At 39.2% G+C, this 24,823-nt stretch overlaps 1 long non-coding RNA gene across 9 annotated transcripts in view; it reads left to right on the top strand.

Moving 5' to 3' along the window:
- Positions 1-24,823, top strand: part of LOC131903789 (uncharacterized) — a 99,087-nt gene that overhangs the window by 52,955 nt on the left and 21,309 nt on the right. For 7 of the 9 annotated variants that reach the window (XR_009377600.1, XR_009377604.1, XR_009377602.1 and 4 more), the window contains 3 exons: positions 8,825-8,979; positions 9,955-10,105; positions 13,788-14,120. This is a non-coding gene — a long non-coding RNA (uncharacterized LOC131903789). Of the gene's footprint in view, positions 1-8,824; positions 8,980-9,472; positions 9,528-9,954; positions 10,106-13,787; positions 14,121-24,823 lie in introns of those variants that run through there. The other 2 variants (XR_009377607.1, XR_009377608.1) reach the window with 2 other exon arrangements.

Below are 24,823 nucleotides of genomic sequence, written 5' to 3'. Positions count from 1 at the left end.
ATCCCAGTGAGATGGCACATGTCACAAGGCAGTCCCCTTGGCTCATTTCTGATCTGTCTGGTTGGCCAAATGGAAACAGGCCAGCCACCTCACAGTTAACTGTGCTTCTGCCACATGCCCCCCCCCCCCAACCATTTCATTTCAATCTCTTTGTTCCAAGCAACTGAAGAGCTAATGGCTGGCGAATTTATGATGACCTGTTGTTTGGCTTGTGGAATAAACCAATTCTTTTCCTTTCTGTGTTCTGACTCTCCCCTTTGTCTGAGATTTTATTTTATAATTCTTTTTGTACACATCCAACACATGCTGGGGTTATTGAAAAGCACAAATTACACAGAGTTCAATTTGCATATCTATGGAGCATCCATTCCCAGAGTTCTCGGTAGGCAAAGTGCCCATTGACTCTTACCTTCTTTCCTTTGCTACTCTTTGGCAAGGAAACCAGTAGGCTGCCCTTTGCTGCTCCTGGCAGACCTAGCAAATGGTCTTCAGGAGTGGTTTCAACAATTTTGCAGCAGATGACTGTAGACTGCGCTTCGCAGAGTTCCAGTAAAGTCACTCAGGAGCCTGGAAGGGCAAGGTCAGGGAAGAAAGGCCAAGCAGCAGCTTCTTGGAGCCAATTTAGCACTAATGCTGCTGAGAAGGTGTAACTAGAGCCAGCAGCAGCATTAAGTGTGAATCCCTGTTACCAAGTATTTGTGGGTTTTTTTTTTTTTTTACTTTTAATTAAACTTTTGGAAATTGTTATAGGTTCACATGCAGTTTTAAGACAATATAGAGACACGGGTATGGTGACACATATCTATAATTCGGTTACTTTGAGGGCGGGGAGCTGTGACATGAGGATTGCTATTTTCAAGGTCAGCCTGGACTACATAGTGAGTTCAAGGCCAACTTTAACTCTGCAGCAAATGATCTAAAAATAACAGGAAAGAAACAATACAGAAATCCATGGAGAGTCCAACCGTTCATTTGTTCTCAGTTGTTTTCATATCTGTTTTTTTTTTTTTACTTCTGGCCACTTACTATAGTTAAATCACATTATCTTCATAGGGATAATGAGATTATTCTTATGCTACATCACCTTGATTGTTGTGAAGAACATCTGAAAGGACGTCCATGAGACCATCTAGACAGTACCTTTCCAGCCTACTACTCTCCACAGACAGACATTTCCTCCGAAACAGTTGGATGATAATGTTCAAGCAATGTCCATTAATGGGGGACTATAATCTGGCGAGTTTCAGATTATGATTATAGTTTGGGTCTAAATCATGCTAAAAGAGATTATTTTTGAGGTGTGATATAAAAGTGATGTGTTTAGTAAAAGATGAAGGAAGATAGTATGAAATGAACTGAAACAAAATCTGGTGTCAATATTCAGTTAAAGATACTGTTAATGTCCTGCACATACCCCTCACAGTTACCTCTTCAAATGACAAAAGCATTATCATGAACATTCTTTGTATATTCTTACTTTTTTCTAGAAACAAGGTATCATGTAACTGAGGTTGCTCTTGAACTTGTTATATAGTCAAGAATGAATATAAGCTCCTAAATTTCCTACATCTACTTCCTGAATTCCTGTATCCTAGGCATGCATCACTATCCTGATTTCATATGGCACTAGGGATAATATCCAGGGGATACTATCTTCACAGGGGATACTATCTGCATCTTAGGCAAAAACTCTACCAATTTAGAGATACCACCAGGCCACTTCTCATACTCTTTTATAAACATCACTAAAATGAAGCACCCTGTTTTAGGACTTCTTATACTGATTATCATATTTTCATTTTTTTCCTGGTGCTCAGTGTCTTGTTGTTGGAACACCTCCCCCTTCATTTCCTATCTCTTCCCCAACTCATGTTCTCCTCTCTGTCTTCCTTGGTTTTCCACTTACAAAGAAAGGTGCATTTAATGTCTTCATAAACAGGTATTTGTAGTTGTTCATGATCATTTCCCAAGGGACCATTCCCTAGAAGTGAACATTTCTGAACTAAACGATGTACATGTTTTATGGGTTTTGATATAACACAAGCCATATTATTAACAAGCACTTTAGATTAACAATACTTAGAGGTGCCTAGGAGAATAATTTTGAGGTGTTTTTAATCCCATACACACCCTTACACCATGGACATTATTATTCAAAGGATATAGGGTAAATGCTTAGAACCAGCATTATAAATGTGCTAGTATAAGATGCTGCCAGGAGATTCTAGATAGACATCTGGTTGAGCATCACTGGGATTATTGAGAGAAGACAGAGGCAAAATTCTGATGAAAATTTTCAGTAGTATAAAGATTGAAAGATTTAGTTGGGAGAGACACTCAGTTTCTCCAGAAACCCATGTACTGAAATTGTGGAGAAATGAGCCAGAGGGTGTTCAGATCTACTGAGTTCCCTCTTAGTGGCCACAGCTTCACAATTAGGCTAGGCTTCCCTTTTAAAGATGTGGTAACTGAAAAACAAGGAATTTCATACCCATTGGCAGGATTAACAGAGCCAGAATTTAACATGTCTTCTTCTCCCAAGTCCATATTTTTATTGCTTTTGACTGTAGCTCTCCATTGATGAGTTTACCATGAATTAACATAGTGTTTTGAACTTGGATAATCAAGGCCAACTGCAGAAAACGTCAGTAAAATGAATTTTAACATACTCCTAAGAAAGATTGAACAACAATGTTCCCTGGGGATAAAACTCTAATCATCATCAATATTAGGGAAAGGATGTTAAAATGAATATTATTCTAGTTAAATACCCTCTTTTTACATTTTTCCTACTAATTTTTTTCATACAATATATTTTGGTCATATTCTTTCCCTTCCCCAAACTCCTCCAGACTCCTCTCCCATCTCACTCCACTTCATATTTCATATTCTTTCTCTCTTTTAAGCAAAACAAAGCAAAACCAAAACAAACATAAAAACAAACAAATAAACAAAAATAGAACTGAGTCCTCTATCATTCATTTCATGGGTAACTTTGGAAATTTTATTCAAAATAAGTTGTAATTGAGCCAATGGTTAAACATGTGGGGATTGTAAGGAGCTGAAACAGAATTTTTCGTGTACAGCAAATGCCTCTTGGTGTCATGGTGGAGAATTTTTGTGGTCTGCCCCCCAGGTACTCTTAAGAGTTTTTTGGAAGATGGTATTCTTCTTTATTGACATGTACTCAATGAATGTAGAATGGGGTGGATATGTGGTTAATTACTTATATTGTTAGAAAAGGAATGCCTTGTCCTCTGTTTATTCTAAGTCTGTTTTGGTGGGCAAGGCTTTATGAAATATTAGGTGAGAGTTTGTTCTCTTTCTTTGTGGGAAGGAGCAGGGCCTTTGTACTGTAGTTCATTTCTCCTCTACTTAGCAATATCAGCTGCCACCGGGACACAATTTCCCTAGCTAAACCTGCTGTAACTGAGCCTAAATTACTGGGTTCTTGATTTTGGTATTGTGTATTTGGCGCTTATGTTAGTGTTTATTCTCCAACTTATCAATACAGGTATTAAAATTGACTTTATCTTTAAATTATTTTTTATAGGAATTCTAGTGTTCTTTAGTACAGAAAGATGATTGTAGTTTAAAATGTAATATATTTTATAGATAACTAAATAAATCCTTAAAGCCTATGACTTTTTCAGCCACGTGATTCTGAACAAGTTTAAGGTACCAGACATGGATTCTGTCCTGTGGGATGGGCACAAATACAGTCTGAGAGTAGTTGGTTACCTTGATAACAATTGTACCACTATTGTATAAATGTGGCTATCTTTATGGGCTTGTTGATGTTGTAGTTCATAGGATTTACTGCTGGGTGAAACTGTGGATTGGTATCTTTTCTTCTGCACAAGTCAGCTTTGCACTTTTCAGTATTGTAAACCACTTGATTTCTTTCTGTATTGCAAAGGTATGTGGTGTCTTCAGCGATGAGGTCTCATCATCTACTCTGGTGAGCAAGAGCCCAGGACCTCCCCAAGCAAGTCATACAGAGATATGAAGGTATTCCACGTCTGGGACTTGAGTTTTTTGTCTAGAAATTCATAGCTTATAGGAGCACCAACATGGAGTCATGCAGAATATTTCTCTTGTAATATTTTTATTATAAATTCTAATTAATTAACTAATTAACATTTTATTGGTTTTTCAAGACAGTCTTGCCTGTTCTGGAACTTGCTTTGTAGACTAGGCTAGCCTAAAACTCACAGGAATTCATCTGCTTCTGCCTCCCTAGTGCTGGGATTAAAGGCACATTCCATGTTCAAGCTTAATTATGAATTTTATTTGGGTTAAAAGGTAGTATTTTTTACATACCTATCATTTTTGTTAACTATGTCTCCCACTTCCTCATCTCCTCCATCTTTCATTCTCTCCCCTGCTTCAAGTTTTCTACTTCTGGTATCCCTCCTTTCTGCTTTCATTTCATACATGTTCTACTAATCTACATCTCTTAATGTCCACCTGCATTATCTCTTTCTAGCTTCCTGATTTTTACAGGTGTTCCAAGTTGAACACACAAAAATAAAGATTTGAAGGTAGAATCTACACATGAGTGAGGTCATGTGGTGTTTGTCTTTCTGTGTCCAGCTTAACTTATTCAGTATAATTTTTTTCCAGCTTCATCCATTTTTCTGCATATTTTATAATTTCATTATTCTTTACATACTAATAAAACTCCATTGTGTATGTACCAAGGTTTTATTATCCATTCACAAGTTGATGGATATCTAGGCTTATTTTATTTACTTGCTGTTGTAAATAGAACAGCAATGAACATGGATGTACAGTATCTTTGGGTATATGCCCAAGAGTGGTATAGCTAGATCATATGTTAATTCTATTTCTAGTTTTGAGAAATCTTCAGACTAAGTTGCATACTTATTTTTGCTACTTAGTTAAACTGGCAGACATCAAACTGCCTTCTAAACACCTATGCTTATACTCATAGAAAAAATGCTATTCTCAGGCTGGGCAGTAGTGGCTCACACCTTTAGTCCCAGCACTTGGGAGACAGAGACAGGCAACTCTGTGAGTTTGAGGCCAGCCTGGTCTATAGAGCTAGTTCCAGGACAGCTACTTAGTTACACAGAGAAACCCTGTCTTGAAAAACAAACAAAAAAATTTGTTACTCTCAGCTTTAATCAAAAAAGACTTTTTGTTTGTTTGGTTTTGGTTTTTGGTTTTTCGAGACAGGGTTTCTCTGTGTAGCTTCGCGCCTTTCCTGGAACTCACTCTGTAGCCCAGGCTGGCCTCGAACTCACAGAGATCCACCTGGCTCTGCCTCCCGAGTGCTGGTATTATAGGCATGTGCCATCACCACTCAGCAGAAAAGACTTTTTTGCAGTGACCAGTGGTGAATGCAGAGGCTCACAGCTGCTTAAGGTACAAAAAAAAAAAAAAAAAAAAAAAAAAAAAAAAAAGAAGGTTGAATGCTTAGTAATAAAGGCTAACTTCATACCATAAATTCTAAGCTCAAAAAATATTGTGAAAGAGAGAATGGGAGAGCTAAAGGGTTAGGAGAAAGGCTGAAAATGCCACCTTCTAGGTATTATACAGCCATTGCAATTGTGAACTCATAGTACATGTGGTTACTGACACTGGGCCTACACAAGACTGGCTAAGACATTAGTCAGTTATGGAGGGAAGGGCTCATGGGGTTCTGCCATTTACTGACAAACTTGTTTATGGTAAGCAATTTATGATAGGAAAGAGAGAGTTACATAGTATCCAACTGTGCTTCTGATGGTGTCCACCAAATTCCAATGGATGATTCTAAACCCATGGCCATTCAGATGGCTTTGGTTTAGGTCCTGAGGTGGGGAGGGGGCATGTCACAAAAGAAAACAGAAAGACATGAACACATGAAAGGGGTTCAGAAAGAAAAGGTGTGGTGGACACAGGTGTGGGGGTTAAGAGTGTAAGCTGTGAGAATAATCTGAAAACACTGTGTGTGTGTGTGTGTGTGTGTGTGTGTGTGTGTGTGTGCGCGCGCGCGCATGAAATTGTGGAATGAGAACCATAGGAGAGGAATCTGTATGCATTAAACACAAATACTAAACATTTAAGGAGATGGAAATAGTCCTCACCCTGACTTAACACCACACTTGTACACATGCACCAGGTCATCACACTTTATCCCACAGACAAGAACAGTTACTCTGTTTCAATTAAACATGAATGAATGAAAAATAAATCCTTACCTTATTACAGGGAAGGTAAAGACAATTAGGATAGATAAGCGGCATACCAGGCTGGTGAGGATGATGCATTGGTAATTGTAGACTCAAGTAAATGTTGATGCCGGAGTCTAGAAACTTGGGCTGGGTAGGGAAGGACTTAAAGAGAAACTTGATGGTGGAAAGCAGAGTGGCCTATGAACTGGAGGAACTATTAGTGAGAGAAGATGAAAACTGATCAAGTGACCATAAAGTGTAGTACTTGGGTGTTTTGTTAAAGGAATAAAAGTCCCAGGTAAAAATTAAAGTTAGAGGCAATATAAGAAAGGTTAACCTGGATGAGAAAATCACTCTCCAAGAATGATTCAAAGATCTGAGATGTCAAAGGTTGGGATGGATCATTCAGGCAGTACTAGTGTTATTTAGAACAACCAGAGTGTCTATTGAAAACAAGTAGGTATATTTAAAACAAATGACTCTTGACCCTTAACTTCCACTGTTCTGTTTGTTATCTTACTTGTCCAGGACCCAAGAGGACAACAGAGATGCTATTTATCATGGGTCCCATCATTTCCCAGAGCACTTCTGAGTTAATTTGATAATATTAAACAACTGAAGAGAGGCCCATATCACGAAGTGTTGTAATTCTAGGCTGAAAAGACCTTGTGGTGTTGTTGGAAATATAGAATTCATAGGGTCTTCCATAGCTCCAAATAACACTGTAGATGGTGCAGCCAAATCAGGAAGGGGTAAAAAAGATGTCAATGCCATCTCCAGCTGTTTGATGGTGGAGGTGGTGTGAGGGCTTGATGTGTCTGGAAGCAAAGATCAGAGCAGGTTGTTACAAAGTACTTTTCAGGTATTCTAAAGAGCACCTGAGACAGTTCTGATGTTGAGGACATGGCTGGGATCTGGAGCATGAGAAACTGCTCACTGCCCAACTCAAGAATGAGTTGTACTGAGAAGTTTTCAGCTTGCCGTGTCTTCACTGTATGAGGTTGAGGAAATGAGTATTCTCTGAAATATGGTTTCATCATCCTTAAAAAGAAGAATGTAACTTTTCCTTGCCTGGCATTATGAACTCACAATGGATAGAAGGCACACAGGCCAATGTCTTGTACAGAGAAACAGGTTTACTACATTTATTTGTTATGAGCATAGGTTAGAAAGGACTGCATATCAATAAGGTAGCATGCCCACAGCCAGCATGAACATTCATTTTGCTTTTTATAAAGTCATTTGTGATTTGTTGGGCTCTAAAATATAAAACACTCTTTAAATTCTAAGTGGATATAGTCATTATTTGTAGATCAGTTTTCAAGGTTTAACTTTTAGTTGCAAAACCACTTTAAGCTATGTTTTTTCAATTATTCATTTCTACTAAATTTTAATAAAAGGAATGTAAATACATGGGTGTGACCATATTACAGGTCCAGTGTCTTGTAACAATTAGGTTCTAAAATATTAAAGATGGTTATTCATATTAAGCAGGCTTTTGAAAGGTTGCAAGAGGTTTCAACTTCTTCAATTCTTTATTGTACGTTTTCTATCAAAGTCTCATTTCCTGTCGGTAACCCATTTGAATCTTCCTGTGTATTTCGGGACACTGATGAGAGCTAGTTCACAACCATGGAATCACAAATGTTCCATAGGAAATGAGGAACAGTTCTTAACCTGCAACGAAAACCAGATGTGCAATGAGAACACCGTCTTGTCATTCCATATGTGCTGTGCTAGTCAGTGACAGTGGTGGGCTCTCCTGGCCACTCTTTTAGTGACCATTGCCATTTACACAGTTGGCTGGTTTTCAAGTCTCTGTTTCCAGTTATGACTCTGTCCTTTACTCCATACCCATCTGCCCAGTTCTTGATAGAATTGTCTACTATGGTACCACAGGAAGCTGGATTAGCATGCTCTCCAATAATCTCTATTCTTTCTCCTAATCTATTCTATTTCCAGTATAAATGGCATGACTTAAGCTAGTACTCTTGAAGTCATGCTTGTCAGTGCAGTTTCAGGGGGTTCTGGACATGGCTTGAGGAGGGGAGAAAACCTGTTCACTAGCTATAAGAGCTTTGCCGAGTGATTCAAACCGCTCTAGGTATCATTTACTGCATTTGTTATATGGGGTCATAGTAGTCTTGGACTCACAGATTTAATGTGATAATTAAATATTTCTAAGTGTTCAGAACAGTACCTGGTACATAGGAAAACTATATAAATATTGGCTAAATTAATGAATTGAGTGTAGCATTCCAATAAAGCTATTAAAATCACACCTTCCTCTAGATCTCCATGGTCACACCCTTAATGCTGGTCCAATCTCCACAATAGTGTAGACATTTTCATGTTCATAGTGACTCTTTGCCTCGAGTCTTGTTCCTTCCTGTCTGCAGTCCTTATGGCAACCAGAGTGACATTTACTGAATTTAGACTAGTTCCTGATCACAAGCCTTCATTGTGTTGACCAAGCTAATTTTGTTTTCCATGGTCTGACTCCTGTCTCCATCTCTAGCTGCTTTGCATCCTTCTCATCTTTCTGTGTTCTAAGAGATTCAAATTAATTCTGAGCCCTTAAGCCTGTTTCTATTTGCTCTCTCCCTGCTGATGAAATGCCATCCCATGTTTATTTCTTTCAGATCTGGTGTAAACATTATGCATTCATGCTGTAGATTCTTCGATTCCTCTATCAGGAAGAATTGCCTACCTTGTGCTTACTCAACATAGTCGATTGCTGAGCAACATTCTTTGCCATATATGCTGTTGATGTGTCTGTCTGTTTCTCCACTTAAAGGTGAGCTCTGAAAATGTGTTCACATGTGTGAATGCACATATTTCAATTTTTATCTAAGATGTGGCTAAAACTAGCCAGGAATTCATGAGTCTCTTTCTTTCTTTCTTTCTTTTTCTTTCTTTCTTTCTTTCTTTCTTTCTTTCTTTCTTTCTTTCTTTCTTTCTTTCTTTCTTTCTTTCTCTTTCTTTCTTTCTTTCTTTCTTTCTTTCTTTCTTTCTTTCTTTCTTTCTTTCTTTTTTTGGTTTTTCAAGACGGGGTTTCTTTGTGTAGCTTTGCACCTTTCCTAGAACTCACTTTGTAGACCAGCCTGGCCTCGAACTCATAGAGATCCGCCTGCCTCTGCCTCCCGAGTGCTGAGATTAAAGGCATGCACCACCACTGCCCGGCATGAGTCTCTTTCTTTAGCTTCATATTCTTGGGATTCTAAGGGTATGCACACACTTAATTTTAAATAACAATTTTTGTCATCTCCCTCTGTCTTATACATTATCAGATACAGGCTAGATGATCAACCAGTTGACAGTGAATGAAGAAATAATAAGCTGAAGGTATTTTATTGATCATCTAAACCAACTCAATGCTATAAATAAGGGTGTAGAGACTCAAAGATATTCATTAACTTTTCTGGGTCATTCAGCCAAGCAAAGCTAAAATCTAAAACATTAGCTTTCCAGTGTCTCCAAGGCCCTTTGGAATCAACTGTAAAATCAACTCAAATTCCAGGTTGAGGAAGCTAAGTATTCTTGGGCTCCATTCTCTCAGACTATCCCCATCAGCAATCCCTTTCTCTGTACTCTAGATTCAGATTCTGTGGTCGGAAATGTTATATGTATTACCAAACCCTTCCTGGATGCCTATTTTCTAGATACTATGGGGTTAAAGATGGGCTGGGACAGTGGCTTACTTTTTGAAAATAACTCTTAAAAAGAAATTATTTTATTTTTAAGAATCTCTTCCCATCTCTCTATCTCTTAGTGGGGGAGAATGAGCTACTTGAGAAAGTGTTGAGAAACAAAACCACAGAGATGCCCTGAGTTCTGCATTCCCATTGACAAGTCACTAGGAAGAGTAAGGTCAGCTCTGAACTCTGCCAAGTTCTGCCTTTAGTGCTGCAGCATGAAATGAGGTAATGTACTTTATGAGCTGTGAAGAGCTACAGAAATGTGAGGTGTTTTGGAATTGGTGATTTATAGAACATGAAGACCTTTAGAAATGAGGTGGCCCTCCTACTTCCTCATTTCAAGGAGGGGGCAGTGACTCCTCCAAGGTCATTGCTGGAGGTGGTGAAACTGCACCTTGCTTTCTCCTTGGCCCATGGCCTTACTGACATCAAAGGCTTTCTAACATCTCTCAGACCCAAGCATCACCTGATAGGCTAGAACCTTTCCCCTGGTACATGCCTTTACACAACCACCCTGGTTTAACATACCTTCTGTGACTGCTGGGCATCTTCTTGTTCTATGAGACACTGCCTCCTTTGACATTCCTCTAGCCTCTCAGTTATTCATTTTGGGAAGAGGAGACAGTTCTTTTCTTAAACAACTTGAATACAGTCTTCATCACAGCTGTGATTACAATGGGTGTCACCTTGGTAGCTTGGTGTGGGAGCAGGGCCCAAAGTTTTTTCCCAGGCAAAGGATCCTCCTGATCTCATCCAAGACACATTTCTCAGCCAAATACTGCCTCTATTCTGAGAAGTCAGAGAATCTGTAAGAAGTAGTTACCTTAGGGTTCTTAGAGATGAATTCGGCAAGGCAGATTTTAAGTCTGATTCAGGGAGTCCATATCTATAAGGGATGAGTAAGCACTAAGAGATCTGAAGCCAGAAACTGGGGTCTCTGTCCCATCATTAACTGTCTTCAGGAGCAGGCAGAGCTGGGCTGCCAAGATCTAAACTACCACCCAGTGCTGGGCTTCTGACTAGTGACGGAGCTTCTATCCTATTGTAGTTTGTGATCCTGATCCCACAAAGTGAGGAAGAGTTTGCCCTGTGGCCCTACAGACCCATGCTATTTTAACTGAGATTATAACCACACAGTGAATTTTTCTTTAAGTGCTAAAAAAGAAGCCCAGCTGTGAGTAAAGAGGTAGTGGCAAAAACAGATTTGTAATTTAATTTTTCTTATCTCATTTTTTCCCATTCTACCCATTCAGCTTATTGACATGTTCCTCTTCTCTTCTACTTTGGAAATCCAATCAAAACACATGTGGCATATATATTTTGTATTCCAGTTTCTGAGCTCAACATAAGATGGACAGAGTAAAGATAAAGCCTGTTCTTTGCTCAGCTTAGTGGAAAGAGAAATGTAGGGAAAGCCATCTCCTCTTTCCCTTGTTTAGACCTCAGATGGTTTAACTTTTCATTCTGTTGTCAACAGTGTGAATTTTTGCTTAGAAGAATGTTTTTTTTTTTCCCTACCCTTTACTTATTTTCCATGTCTACACACATAGTAATATGTGTCTAACATATCCTCCTGGATCCCTTTGTAGGACTTCGGCCAGGGAAGAGGGCACACAAAACTGGGTCATTAGATTGAATGAAGTACAAACAAAGGTAGTTCAGTGCCCAGAGGGAGGGGCTAGGAACAGCTGGCAGTGTTTACCATTGTGTGACAGAGAGAAAGGGAAGGAGCAGATTACACAGTCTGATAAACAGAAAAAGGGATGTAAGATCTCTGGTAGGACTTCTGACCTTCTGTCAAGGACACAGCAACTTGAGGTTATGGCAAGCAAGGGGGCTGACCACAGTTTTCCTTCTTTATGACCTCGTAATGTGCCCTCCATTGCTTTGCTACACTGGAAGTCAGGGAGATCTCCATAGTCTCAAGTTGGATATACTCTGAGGTGGTGGTGGCATGGCTATAGGGGGCAAAATGGGAGACAAACACTTTGTACTATTAGTGTAGTAAACTTTTTTTTTTTTTTTGGGTTTTTCAAGACAGGGTTTGTCTGTGTAGCTTTGCGCCTTTCCTGGAACTCACTCTGTAGCCCAGATTGGCCTTGAACTCACAGAGATCCATCTGCCTCTGCCTCCCCAGTGCTGGCATTAAAGGTGTGCACCACCACTGCCTGGCTGTGTAGTAAACTTTTAGTCCTGCAGAGACTCACTCAAGATCCTCTTCTCTGGTCCCCACCCTGTGCCCCATAGACATCCTCCCTACCCTGATGCCATTGGTGAGAAAGTTCTTGTGATAGACTATAAACAATACATAACCCTATCTGACAATAAGGAAGGAACAAAGCAACATTAGGGACACCATCTCTCCCATTCCAGAGTGCACAGGGCATACTAAGTTCCTGGTCATCCTTAGTACACTCACTTTGGGCATTTCCTCCAGGCAATGTGCTTAGGAGAACAAACTGATTTCTGTAGACACATCTTCTAATCTGTCTTTTTGACTAGCCATGGCTTTTCTCTTTTGAATTATATTTGATTTTTCTTGTAGGAAGCCTTTTGGGAATGGTATCTGAAGGGGTGTCCATCCCTGGCATGCCTCACTCACAGTAGCCTTGCCTTTGATGTAGCACCAATCACATGGATTTAATAATTATGGTTGTTTCCCTCATGAGATTCTTAGGACTTTGAAATCAGGGAACTTATATGTCTGTAAAAGTGACAGTGGCTTGAATGAACCAAGGCTCCGCAAGCATTGTTTAACTAGAAGATTGGAAAATGAAGATTTGGTCTGTAGCTACAAATGATCAGGTAGAGGGGAGCAAGGAAGATAAAACACATGATGATCTTTATTTCTTAGTGTTTCAAGAACATTCAATACTCAAGATACAGTCAGCGCTGTCCCAGGTATGCTAAAGTGATGCAGTGAAATCTCATTGTTACCAGCCACGTGGACACCATCTCATTGCAGTTAATGGAAATAAATGTACCATTTAGTACTTTAAATCACGAGGCAACATGACTGCCTTCTATTTGCACTGACCTTCTGTTGCCCTCATTATTCCCGCACTCTGGATGTCTGCACCTGATCTTGTTGATTCAGCACAAGAGGGTGCATCCGAAAGGCAGAGGTGAGGTGCAGAGAGGTGAGGAAGTCAGGGAAAAAGGAATCTGGCATCTTATGAGTAAAGAGACCACTGAAGATTCCTCATCTTTTGCTCCTGCATCCCTCTATCATACTCTTAGTGCATTGTGTTGCAAGTGCTTTAAATCTCCTGGACAGATTATGAGCACCCTGAGAGCTGGTGTCAAAGTCAATTCATCTCTGAATTCTTAGTGCCTGGCATACAGTATGTGATGCAAGAGGTATTTGGAAAGTACTTCCGTTCAATGACAAATGAAAGGCAATGCATAGGGGAAGGAAGGCCTTGACTCTAACCCCTACCATTGGTTGAAGGGATAAAGATAGAAAGGATTCTATGAAGACAATGATTTTATGTTTTTTTTGGGGGAAGGAATAACTCCAAAGAAACCAAGAACCATTTGGTCCTTCAGCTGCTGTATTTCTCTGCTTCCTGATAGTCCCTTGTTGCCTTTCTAATGGACATAACTCACTCTCAGACAAGTTTCTGATACCAGCACCACAGCTATTTGGCTCCATGTCATATTTGCACAATTACTGATCACATAGTTATAGCTCAATGTTATTTTAAAATAAACTTAAAATCTCTTTCTCTGGGATTTTACTGCTCCCTACATAGTTAGTCTTTTTCTCCTTCCTGATCTTCATTTCCAAGTCTTCAACTTCCCATTTTAGAAACAAGGAAGTTGAGGATTTGAAGAGACTCGTTTAAAGTCATAAAAATAATATATGGCATTATAAACTGATTATTTTCTCTCTTTGTCATCCTAGTATGAGTCCAAAATTCACCTGGCTATGGTCAAGTGTGAACTGTCCTGCATGGATTTAGATGTTTGAATACTTGGTACCAAGATGATACCACTGTTTGGGAAGGTTGTGGAACTTTCAGGAGGAGGAGAATTGCTGGTGGAAATGGACCACTGGGGATGAACCCAAGGCTTCCTATTTGGTCTCTGCTTCCTGAGTGTGGATATAATGTGATCAGCCAGCCTCCTGGTCTTGTCACCATGCCTATTCCCTCATCTTTCCCTGCATGATGGAGTGTACCCCACTGGAATTGCAAGACAAAAATAAAACAGTGAGAAATTAACAAGGACAATCTTATTCAATGGCTTCCAATTATTTATTTATTTGTTTATTTATTTATTTGTTTGTTTTGGATTAGGAATTTCTGTACGCTATGGTAACACACACTTGTAATTCTGGCAGACAAGAGGCTGAGGTAGGAAAATCTAGAGTTCCAGGATGGACAGATATATATATATATATATATATATATATATATATATATATATATATATATATATATATATTGAGAGCTCATCTCAAAAAATATAGCAAAGAAAAGCCAAAAACAGAGAACTCTTTGTTCAAGGATGTCTTATTCATAAACTCAATATGTATATTTAAAACAAATAAAATCTTACTGCTCTGGTTAATCCAGGAGTTGAGGTATTCTGGCAACAACTCAAACAAAATGGCTGCTATGGAGCTGGGAAGTGCATAGATTGAAAATTGTTGATGTAACAGGTTACTTGAGTCTTTCTGCAAGGTTTGCAGTGAGGTTGAGATGAAGCCCAGGCCTTAGCTCCCTTGAGCCCCACACTGGCTGTAGGAGTTTTATTACTCTAGTAGAGAGGTATTACAAGGTGGGGTAGAAATGCTAACTTGGAGTCAGAAGTTAATTTACAGGTTCAAGGTTGGAACTGTTCATTTACTAAGGGCAAAGTGGTAAATTCCTCACTAATTCCATCTTGGGTTTTTTAAGATATAAAAGCAACTTGACACCATGAGTGGTGAGCAGGCTATTTTTGTCTAGTGCTAATTTAGAAAATAAAAATGTTTAAGTACCACTTATTTAAAGAATCCAAAGTAAAAATAACTACTGGGCTCTATTGGGAAATTATATTCGTATAACTTATATTGCATTCTTTATTAGTAGGAGACTGGATGATAAACTCAAAAGGTTTCTAAGCCACTAAAATCAAATCTTGGCATACTTCAGAAATGGCAAGCCAGAGACACATCTTAATATTCTATCCTGAAGTTGTAAAGCAATTCAGCATTCACATTTGTTCATATGCATTATCTTTATTCATTAAGGAAAAAATCCTTCACTATAGATGTAATTGAAGAGAAGACTCAGAGAAGAAAAGTCAATTTCTCAAGGTCATCTAGCAAGTTTGCCACAGGCATGGATAGAAATGCAGTTAATTCAAATTAATGAACTTTTATGAACTATATGAACAAAGGCAGACCATTACAAATGTAAGAAACAAAATTTCTAAATTGTAGTGTTTGCCACCTTAGGGTTATTGTTCTCTTGCTAATCTAAGACAACAGTAGGCATGCTTGTGGTTAGTTTGACTCTTCCTTACAGTGACTCAAGGAGCCAGTCATCCCATCTATAGCTATGCAACCTTAAACACATGTCTTTTCCAGTTTGCATGGATGTCTGTTACATCCCTCCTCACAGCAACAGGACATGCTTCTGCAGGATGGCATGGAGAAGGTCTGAAAATGATCTACCCATATATCATTTGTCAGAGGTCAGTCATGTGACCATCTCTGGACTGGTAACTATACCTTTATTCCCAACAAGGAAAAGAAAGTGACAATCTACCACTTTGCTGTGGTGAGTACTTTGTGGTTATGGAGTAAGCCTTACCATTTTTTCTGTGATGCACAGAGTTTTTGCATGTAGATAATATGCTTTGAACCTCCCCACCACTGGTAACTTGGTCTGCTGATGTTGATGGGTTTTCTTCATGTTGGTGACACATAGTGTAAGATCTCATTTCCCTCCAAACTTCTGAAATCATTTTTCCTCTTCATTGGTACAGACACAGATGGGTTTACCATGTTGCCAACTATGATTTTGTTTCTCTGAACACTGCAAATTGGTTGCAGGAATGAATATCACTCCAAAATGACTAAACAGACTCCTCTACAGAAGCCTTCTCTGGAGTTCTCTGTAGTGATATTTTATTTGTGTTCTAACAAGTAAAGCTTGCCTTGGGATCAGAGGAAAAAACTAGCCACTATATTAAACATAGAGGTCAGGCAGTGGTAGCACATGCCTTTAATCCTGGCATTCAGGAGGCAGAGATTCATCTGGATCTCTGTGAGTTCAAGGCCACACTGGGAACAGAACCAGGCATTGTGGCATATGCCTTTTATCCCAGCACTAGTTAACCATAGAGGTCTGTAGGTCTGTACAGACAGACAGGAAGTGATAGAGCTAGGCAGAAAGAGGAAGTGATGTAGCTGGGCAGAGAGAGAAAGTGAGATGGCAGGGCACAGAAAGGTATATAATTTATAAGTATACAGAAAGTAGCTCTCTTGGGCTGAATTCCTAGTGGTAAGAACTTGTGGCTGGGTTTTGCTATTCCTCTGATCTTTCAGCTTTCACCCCAATATCTGGCTCCAGATTTTTTTTAATAAGACTGTTTAGCAATTCGTGTTACAGTTCTCAAATTGTAGTGGTGGAACTAAAGTTAGTTTCCTAGAGGTAGAGTCTGTGTAACATGAGGCTCAGGCACAGCTGATGGACACAAGTTTTCTAACTTGAAGGAGAAAAGATTCTAGAATTCAACAGCAAAACCCAAGGGTTATTTTTATTACAACATACTGTAAGGTATTGTACCTATGCAATTCATTTAAAATTCTAATATAAAATTCTAACCCATAAAAGCTACTATTACAAACTGTTTAGGATAATTAAGATAACACTCAAACTTGTAGTAAGGGTTTAGATGTAGACAGAAATAAGCTTTATTTAGCCTCACACATTTTAGATAGATAGATGGTCTTCAAATACTTCATAGATCTACAGAATATGACATTTAAGATGCTTTAATAATGTAAGACTTTTCATGACAGTGAGACATGTTTGTTCTTGCCAGTACCAATGTATTTCAAAAAAGGATGAGGGGCATGAAGAACCTCCTTATGGAGTTTTCTTTCAGTGTGGCAAAGCAAGCCACTGGGCAAGATACTTCCCTTTGCCTTCACTGCTGACAGTATACTGTCCAAATTGGACAAGCAGGACACAAAGGAAGTCGACTGCCTAACTTTGCCAAGACAAGGTAGGCCAATTCTTCAAAATTCCTACTTCATAGAAAAGTCTGTCAGATATTCTAGGCTTGTAGGTCAAAGATGGATGCTCCAACCTTAAGGAGGATCCTTAGGTGACTGTTCAGGCAGTCAGCTGTCTCTGTCATTCCTATAGTTTTGGAACTTGTTTGCTTTGCACTTCCTGTTTATTCAGGATAATATATTATCCTTCATGGGTCTATGATGGGAGTTAAAGACTAGATAGTTATACCGTTTTCTTTGTTACCAAATTCAGAAAGGAAAATTACAAAAAAGATGTACAGTTTACAAGATTGAAAGACATAAAAGCTCAAGTTGTTTCTCTAAAAAAAGTTTTAATGTCTAAAAGGATATTTTTAGTCTAGTAATACAAGTTATGATGGAAAATGGTTTAGGTATAAAACTTTGGACTCACCAAGATAGGTATGTAACAGAGTATTTTCTCTGAATTTGACCAATACAAATGGACTGGACATTGTGAATGTAATTCTTACTTGACAATTGTTCTTATTATTTATAGTTTTACTGTATTATAGGAATTAAAACCTTTCCTTTTTATTTAGAGAAAAAGGGGGCAATATTGTGGGGTATTTGATCTCACTGTGAAATTCTGAGGCAGTGTTTATAAAATTTGCCTTGGATCAGGATTTGGAGCCAGTGACTAGTTGACAAGAATAAGCTGTAGAGAGTATGGAGGACCCAGAAAGATAGATAGAGAGATGCACATACAAGAAGGAATATGGAGGGACTCAAGAGATTAATGGTCTTTTTGGTTTGAGATGGGTGGAGAGACACTTCTCTTGTTGGGCCAAAAAGGAAGGTCATCTGGTTGTTTCTTGGCTTCTCTAACCTAGCAGGTTTTCACACCAACATCTGATTCCTGAGTCTTTATTGGTCAATAGAATTATAGAGACTTAGTTAAAAACCTACATTTGGAGGCTGCCAATGAGTAGGTGCTGGTGGGACAGGAAATTCTGAATGGTGGGGTGCTGACTGCGGGGCCACGGGGTACAGATGGTGCTAAAATATCAGTGGATTCAGGTGTGGCCACTAAGCTAACAGAAAAACAACACAAGTGTACACAGTGGCATAAACTGTCTAGTGGGGCATTGTCTCCCTTGTTATATGATAAATCAATTTAAGTTCATTTCATATAGGTATATAAATTTTAGGAAGCCTCCACAGTAGTAGATCTCCATATGGCTTATCAAAAGGTCTTTGGTATTAGTTGTTCCTTCCTATGTTCCCTCATTTATTCTGCTCTTCCTTTCCCCTCGCAATTTAATCCTTCTGTTCTAGTTTCCCTTTATCTTTTCATAACAGTACATCCTATTTTTCCTTACCTGTTAGATCCCCTGCTGCCCTTCTAGTCCCTTAATCAATACCTAACGTCTGAGGTTATTTGGATTATATTGAAAGCTCTAACATTCACTTATAAGAGAAGACATATAACTTTTGTCTTTTGGGGTCTGTGTTACCTCATTCAGGATGGATGTTTTAGCTCCATCTATTTACCTGCAAATTTCATTTTTCTTAACAGCTGAATAATATTCCCTTGTGCAAATATACATTTTCATTATCAGCTGACAGACATCTAGACTGTTTCCAATTTCTGTCTATTATGAAGAGAATAGCAATGAACATGGAGAAGCAAGTATCTCTATAGTAAGATACCTCTTTAGTAAGGCTTTTGGATTCATGCCCAAGAATGACATAGCTTTTCAGCTCTTCAGCTTCCTGAAGAACTACCACACTAATTTCCACAGTGGCTGTACCAATTTGTACTCCCATTGGCAATGTATAAGTGGTCCTCTTTACCTGCATCCTCACCAGCATGTGCTATCATTTGTTTTATTTATTTATTTATTTATTTATTTATTTATTTATTTATTTATTTATTTATTCATTCATTCATTCATTCATTCATTCATTCATTTTACTTCCTGGTTGCAGTTTCCCCTCTACCATTTCCTCTCAGACCCTCTCCCTCACCCTTTTTTCCCCACCCCCAACCCTCCCAATTCACTCCTCCTCTATTTTTGTTCAGGAAAGTGTAGGCCTCCCATAAATATCAACAAAATATGGCATAACATTTTGCAGTAAGGCTTAGCACCTCGCTATGTATTAGTGCTGGACAAAGCAGCCCAGTATGAGGAATAGGGTCCCTAAAGCCAGAAAAAGATTCAGAGACAGGCCATACTCTCACTGTTAGGAGTCCCATAAGAAGACCAAGCTACACAACTGTCATATATATGCAGAGGGCCTAGGTCAGTCCCAGGCAGGCTCCTTGATTCAGTTTCTGTGAGCTTCTATGAGCCCAGGTTAGTTGATTATTGGGGTTCTCTTGTGGTGTCTTTGACCCCTCTGGCTCCTAAAATCCTTCCTCCCCCTCTTTTGCAGGACTCCCTGTAATTGCAGGGTCCTCCCCTATGGGTCCCAAATATCCAGCAACTGCTTTCCAAATTACCAAACAGAGGCTTATATTAATTATAAATGTTTGGCTGATGGCTCAGGCTTATTACTAGTTAGCTCTTACATTTAAATTAACCCATTCCTATCAATCTATTTATTGCCACATGGTCTATGGCTTATTGATTCTCCAGCATCCTGCTTTTTGGGTGATTGGCTCATGTCTGTGTCAATCCATCCCTCTTCTTCTGAGTCCTAGTTTGATTCTTCTGCCTAACCTTATCCTGTCTTGCCATAGGCCAAAACAACTTTAATATTAACCAATGAAGGGAATACATATTCACAGTGTACAGAAGGACCATCCCACAGCATTTTCCCCTTTCTGTCTAATCAAACAGGAAGGTTTTAATTTAACATAGTAAAATTACATACAACAAAACAGTTATCAAGCAAGAATTGCAGTTATAATATTTAGTCTATTTGTATTAGACAAAATCAGAGAAAATATTTAAATATCTATCTTATTTTGGTGAGTTTAAAGTTTTGTATTTAATTTACCTTTTAACATAGTTAAGAAAAATTATAACTATGACTATCTAGTCTTCAACTTCATCAAAGACTCCAGAAGGATGAAACATTACCTAATGATAGGTACATCAAGGACCATCCCACAGCAATTCCCATATTTCTGTTTAAAGGTTGGTTGTGGGTCTCCATCCATTTCCAACAGCTACTGGACGAGGCCTCTCTGATGACAGTTGGGCGAGGCACCAGTCTACGAGTATAGCAGAACATCATTAGGCACCAATACAGTGGCATTTTTTTCTCAAGTCATGTTTGCTTCTATTCTAGGTCTCTGGGTCATCTAGCCCATGAGTCCTGGTGTTGCAGGCAGTGTCAGGGGTGGGTTTACTCTCCTGGTATGGGTTTTAGGCTAGATAAGTCATTGGTTGGCCACTCCCTCAATCTGTGTGCCACCCTGACAGCAGCACATTTTATAGGTAGGACAGACTGTAGGTTAAAGATTATGTGGCTGGGTTAGTGTCCCAATCCTTCTACTCGACGTCTTTCTTGGTCACAAGAGATGGCTAGTTCAGGTGCATATCCACTATTGCCAGGAGTCTTAGCTGGGGTCATCCTTACAGATTCCTGAGAGATTCTCTTATGCCACCTTTCTACCTAACCTGAAAATGTGGTCCCTTACCAGTTGTCTCTTTCAGAGCTCTCCCCAAAAACCTCCAACCTGATTGTTGATATTCCCATGCCCACCAATACTCAGTCCACTCATAAAATCCTTCTATTTTCACTTTCCAGGGAAATATGGGTGTCCCCCTTTGAATCCTTGTTACCTAGTCTCTCTGGGTCTGTGGATTATAACACATTTATCCTTTAATTGTATAGCAAATATCCACTTATGAGTGAGTATATGCCATGTTAGTTTTTCTGGTTTGGGTTATCTCACTCAAAATGATTTTTTCCCAGCTCCATCTATTTGCCTGCAAATTTCATGATGTCATTGTTTTTCTCTGCTGAGTAGTATTCCATATGTATATGTACCACATTTTCTTTATCCATTCTTCAGTTGATGGGCATCTAGGTTGTTTCCAGGTTCTGGCTATTACAAATAATGCTGCTATAAATATAGTTGAGCAAGTGTCCTTGTGTTATGATTGAGCATCCTTTGGGTATATGCCCAAGAGTGGTATAGCTGGGTCTTGAGGTTGATTAATTCCCAGTTTTCTGAGAAAACTCCATATTGATTTCCAAAGTGGCTATACAAGTTTGCACTCCAACCAGCAATGGAGGAATGTTCCTCTTGCTCCACATCCACTCCAGCATGAGCTGTCACTTGTGATTTTTGACCTTAACCATTCCTTCAAGTATACTATGGAATCTCAGAGTCATTTTGATTTGCATTTCCCTGATGGCTCCGGATGATGAACATTTCTTTAAGTGTTTCTCAGCTATCTGAGATTCTTTTGTTGAGAATTCTCTATTTAGATCTGTACCTCATTTTTTAATTAGATTATTTGGTATTTTGATGTCTAGTTTCTTGAGTCATTTATATATTTAAAAATCAGCCCTCTGTCAGAGGTAGGGTCAGTAAACATCTTTTCAAATTCTGTAGGCTGCAATTTTGTCCTACTGACAGTGTTCTTTGCCTTACAGAAGCTTTTCACTTTCATGAGGTTCCATTGATTAATTGTTGATCTTAGTGTCTATGCTATTGGTGTTTTGTTCAAGAAGTTGTCTCCTGTTCAATGTGTTTATGGCTATTTCCCAGTTTCTCTTTTATCAGGTTTAGTGTATCTGGATTTATGTTGAGGTTTTTTTAGCCACTTGAACTAGAGTTTTGTGCAGGGTGGTAGATATGGATCTATTTGTGTTCTTCTACATGCCCACATTCAGCTATACCAGCATCATTTGTTGAAGATGCTTTTTTCCATTGTATAATTTTGCCTTCTTTGTAGAAAACCAGGTGTTTATAGGTATACAGATTCCATTGGTTCACCTGTCTATGTGCCAATACCATGTGGTTTTTATTACTATAGCTCTGTAGTATAGTTTGAATTCAGTGATGATGATGCCTCCAGAAATTCTTTTGTTGTACAGAATTGTTTTAGCTATCCTTTTTGTTGTTGTTGTTTGTTTGTTTTGTTTTGTTTTCATATGGAGTTGAGTATTGTTCAAGGTCTCTAAAGAATTGTGTTGGGATTTTAATGGGGATTGCACTGAATCTGTAGAATGCTTTTAGTAAGATGTCCATTCTTACTATGTTAATCCTATTGATCCATGAGAATCAAGATATTTCCATCTTTCTATCTTCTGATGTCTTCTCCAATTTCTTTCTTCAACAATTTGAAGTTCTTGTCATACAGGTCTTCTACTTGCTTGGTTAGAATTACTCCAAGATATTTTATATTATTTGAAGCAATTGTGAAGGGTATTGATTTTCTGATTTCTTTTTTTGGGGGGGTCTTTTTTTATCTTTATTAAAAAAATTTTATTCATTTTACATACCAACCACAGATCTCCCTCTCTTCCATCCCCCTTCTCCTCCTTCCCTTCCCCCCTAACTCACTCCTTATTCCCTCCTCTGAAAAGGTAAAGCCATGGGGAATCAGCAAAACCTGGTATATTCAGTTGAGGCAGGTCCAAGTCCTCCCCACTGCATCAAGGCTGTGCAAAGTGTCCCATCACAGGTAATGGGCTCCAAAAAAACCAGCTCATGCACCAGGGATGGATCCTGATCCTACTGCCAGGGAGCCCCTTAAGAAGATCAAGCTAAACAACTGTCTCACGTATGCAGACAGCCTAGTCCAGTCCATGGAGGCTCCACAGCTGTTGGTCTAACTTTCATGAGTTCCCACTAGCTTGGTTTGGTTGTCTCTGTAGGTCTCCCCATCATGATTTTGATGCCCCTTGCCCATAGAATCTCTCCTCCCTCTCTTTGACTGGACTCCTTGAAACAACCTAGATGCCCCTCAACTGTAGAATGAATAAAGAAAATGTGGTCCATATACACTATAAAGTACTACTCAGTAGTAAAAAACAATGACATCATGAAATTTGCAGGCAAATAAATGGAACTAGAAAATATCATCCTGAGTGAGGTAACCTAAACTCAGAAGGACAAACATGGTATGTACTCACTCATAAGTGGATACTAGATATAAAGCAAAGGATAACCAGACTGCAAACTGCAGCTCCAGAGAAGCTAGGTAACAAGGAGGACCCTAAGAGAGACACATGGATCACCCTGGGAAAGGGAAATAGGTGAGATCTCCTGAGTAAACTGGGAGTAATAAGAAGGGGCAAAAGAGGGTAGGGGATGGGGGATGAGAACATAAGGGAAGGGCATAGTCAATCTGGGACAGGGGTGAAGTGGGAGAGCAATGAAAGAGATACCTTGATAGAAGGAGACATCACGGGAATAGGAAGAAACTGGGTGCTAGGGAAGTTCCCAGGAATCCATAAGGATGACCTCACCTTATACTACTAGCAGTAGTGGAGAGGGTGCTTGAGCTTGCTTAACCCAGTAATCAGATTGGTGAATATCCTTACTGTCATTATAGAGCCTTCATCCAGTAACTGATGGAAGCAGATGCAGAGATCCACAGTCAAGCATCAGGCTGAGCTCCAGAAGTCCAGTTATTCCCTGATTCCTTATCAGCCCATGTATCATTTATATATAGGAGGGCTACTGTTTTTTTTTTTAATTAATCTTCTATCTAGCTGCTTGACTAAAGGTGTTTATTGGCTATAGGAGTTCCCTACTTGTATTTTTGGGGTTGCTTATGTATACCATCATATCATCTGCTAATGTAGTTTGAGTGTAATTGGCCCCCATAACTCACAGGGAGTGGCACTATTAGGAAATATGGCTTTTTCGGAGTAAGTATAGTCTTGTTGAAGAAAGTGTGTTACTGTGGAGTTGGGCTTTGAGGTCTCATATATGCTCAAGCCACACGGTGTCTTAGATTACTTCCTGTTACCTTTGGATTAGGTCCTGCGCTCATTGCATGAGTCCGCTGTTTGAAACCTGGGGTCTATGCAGGGTTGCTTGGCTCGGCCTGGGAGGAGGGGACTGGACCTACCTGGACTGAGTCTACCAGGTTGATCTCAGTCTGCAGGGAAGGCTTTGCCCTGGAGGAGATGGGAATGGGGGGCGGGAGGGGGGAGGACAAGGGAATCCATGGCTGATATGTAGAACTGAATTGTATTGCAAAATAAAAGTTAAAAAAAAAAGATGTAAGGATACTCAGCTCTAGCACCATGCCTGCCTGTATGCTGCCTTGCTTCCATGATAATAATTAACTAAACCTCTGAAACTGTAAGCCACCACAATTAAGTGTTTTTCTTTATAAGATTTGCTATGGTCATGTTGTCTCTTCACAACAATAGATACCCTAAGACAGAGTTGGTACCAGGGACAGGCTATTGCTGTAAAAGGCCTGACCATTCTTTTGTTAGGACAATTTGGACTTTGGTACTTTGGCTTAGGAAAGCTGTGGAATGCTTTAAACACTACTTGATAGGCCATATGAGTAGGAGCATGGAAGACTGTGGTGTTAAGAGTGATTTGACCTGTCAGGGGCTGGCTCAAGAGGTTTTGGAGGAGAAGAATTTTAGTATGTTGCCTAGAAATCATTCTTGTGATATTTTGGTGAAGATGTGGCTACTTTTTGTCCTTGTCCGAAAGTTTTGCATGAGGCTAAAATGAAGAGTTTTGGATTAATTCCTGAGGCCAAGGAAATATCAAAACAGCCTAATATAGACTCTGTTGTGTGGTTACTAGTGTT

Source organism: Peromyscus eremicus, chromosome 2 (genome assembly GCF_949786415.1).
Source record: "Peromyscus eremicus chromosome 2, PerEre_H2_v1, whole genome shotgun sequence".
Lineage (NCBI taxonomy): Eukaryota > Metazoa > Chordata > Mammalia > Rodentia > Cricetidae > Peromyscus > Peromyscus eremicus.
Note: the sequence above shows the minus strand (reverse complement) of the source record. Positions and strands in the feature narration are given on the sequence as shown.